General features: G+C 39.3%; 1 protein-coding gene across 2 annotated transcripts in view; it reads right to left on the minus strand.

Annotated features, from left to right (window-relative positions):
* The window catches only part of LOC101993112 (glutathione S-transferase A2), a 92,067-nt gene that overhangs the window by 53,569 nt on the left and 35,964 nt on the right, over window positions 1-2,534 (minus strand). The window lies entirely within an intron of this gene.

Below are 2,534 nucleotides of genomic sequence, written 5' to 3' on the forward strand. Positions count from 1 at the left end.
ATGATAGATAGATGATAGATAGATAGATAGATAGATAGATAGATAGATAGATAGATAGATAGATAGATAGATAGATAGAAGAGAGAGAGAAAGAGAAAGAGAGAGGGAGAGAGAGAGAGAGAGAGAGAGAGAGAGAGAGATCAATATTTCACATCTACTAATAAATCATCATGGGCTGGCATTGTCTATTGTACAAAGAACAACCATCAGACAACTTGTGCTCCTTGATGATTTACACAATGCCATCTATGAAGTATGCTGGGGGCCAAATAATGAGACCTGAGTCCAATCAAGATTATAATTCCAGATTCCAGGACATGTAGGAATAGAGGAATAGGTTGTGTTGACTAAAAATCATGAAATCACATAAAAATGCAATAGAAAAGGAGGGGAGACAAGAAAGGGGTAGCTAACAGAGAAAAAGGAAGTCTTCTAATTAGGATTGTAAAGTTAAGCTTGATCCAGATTTGAACAAATGAGTCATTTTTAAATGTTTTGAGAAGTATTGGTTAGACTTCCTGGTTTACAATCTACAGCATAAGCAGACTAAACTCTGTGACATTTTAGATGAAAGTGCTTCATGGCCTTGTCCCCGGATCAAAGGAACTCATCTAGAACACTGAAGGACTGACAGAACTCTGCATCTCAGTTTACACAATATCCTACAAAACCTTTAGTTGTGGGCCCTGCCCTACCAGGTCCTCCACACCATTCCACACACTGCCCTAGAGACTTGCAATCTTTCAAGATGTGTTGTGAAAACAGTTTCGTTAGCATTTCCCACTGAATGCTGCACAAAAGTTTCCAATTTAAAAGTTTTTGTCTTCTTTATTCAGGCAGTTAGCTTCCAGTACTGGATTCAAGGTGAATTCAAGGTGGTTGATACCTTGGGCTAGTGGCTTATTGATTCTTTAAAAACAGAACAGAAATTGTTTTATTAGAGGTTCCATAATTTTGGAACCCATATTATTAAAGTTTGACCCTAGGGACTTGAAAGATGACTCAGTGGTTAAGAACATTATTTGCTCTTCCAAAGACCTGGGTCAATGCCCAAACCCACAATCAACTGTAATCAATTCCAGGGGATCAGATGCCCTCTTCTGGCCTTCACATGTACCAGGCATTCATGAAGTTCATGGCATACTTGCAGGCAAAACACCCATTCCCATAAAGTATAAAAGTAAATATTTTCTTTTAAGTTTTGACCCTGTCTTAGTTACTTTTTTATTGCTATGAAAAGACACCATGACTAAATCAGCCTCTGGGGGAAGAGTTTATTTGAGGCTTACAGTTTCAGAGGATTAGCATCTATGATAATCGTGGCAGAGATCATAGCAGCAGGTAGCTGGCATGGTGCTAGAACAGTAGGTGACACCTTACATCTTGAGACACAAGCATGAGGCAGAGAGAACTCACTAGAAATGGTGTGGGCTTTGAAACCTCAAAGCCTGCCCCCAGTGACATACCTCCCCCCCCATAAGACCACACCGCCTAATTCTTCCCAGACAGTTCCATAACTAGGGGACCAAGTATTCAAAATATACGAGCCTATGAAAGCGATCTCATTCAAACCACCAGAGACCCCCAGCAGGAAATCTCTCACACAGCCAGTCCTTTAATATATGTCTTTTATTTTGTGTGACTGTATACGGGGGTGGGGGTATGTTTGCCATGGCATCAGGAGGCCAGAGGACAATTTACAGGAGTTGGTTCTCTCCTTCCACCATCTGAGCTTCCAAGATTGAATTCAAGTTTTTAGTCCTGACAGCAGGTGCCTCTACCCACTGGTACCCATATTTCACTTACCTTTTTGAACACTCATTCTTAAATATCCTGCATATTAGGAAGAATACAAGCTTACCTTTTCAAAGACAGGGAAGTAACGGGTTTTAGCTCTCTTCACTATTAAAGCATAGCTCTCCTCTTTTTCCTTCGGGGGTTTAAATGCAGCCTGGGCGATCATTATCATCAGGTCCAGGGTGCCATCAGTATACATGTCAATCCTGAAAGAACACCACAGACTCCCATTGAAAAGGAGCCTTCAAGAGCAGGCTTCCCAGGGCAACACTGGACAGGATACATAGTGCTAGCAAGTGGTGTTTGATTCTCCCAAAAATCTTCCGCTCTCAGGAAGGATTTCCAGAACCAAATCTAGCCAGGTGATACAGTAGAATGTTCAATAGCCCCACCAGTCAGCCATTGGAAATAATACATAAACAATTGCCTAAATCTATAATTTATCATTACATGGATGACATTTTTCTATCTGATTCAAATGTAGGTACTTTAGAAAGAATGTCTGAAGAAGTAAAGAAAGAATTGCTTAAATGGGGATTACAAATTGCTCTTCAAAAAATACAAAGGGGAGATTCTAGCAATTACCTAAGTTATAAAATAGGTTTACAGAAAATTAGAACACAAAAAGCACAAATTAGGAGAGACCCATTGTGGACTCAAAATGACTTTCTTTTTTTTTTTGTTTTAATTTTTTTTTTTTGGTGGTGCACACTTTTATTTATTTATTTTTTTTTAAA

Source organism: Microtus ochrogaster, chromosome 5, assembly GCF_000317375.1.
Source record: "Microtus ochrogaster isolate Prairie Vole_2 chromosome 5, MicOch1.0, whole genome shotgun sequence".
NCBI classification, from domain to species: Eukaryota; Metazoa; Chordata; class Mammalia; order Rodentia; family Cricetidae; genus Microtus; species Microtus ochrogaster.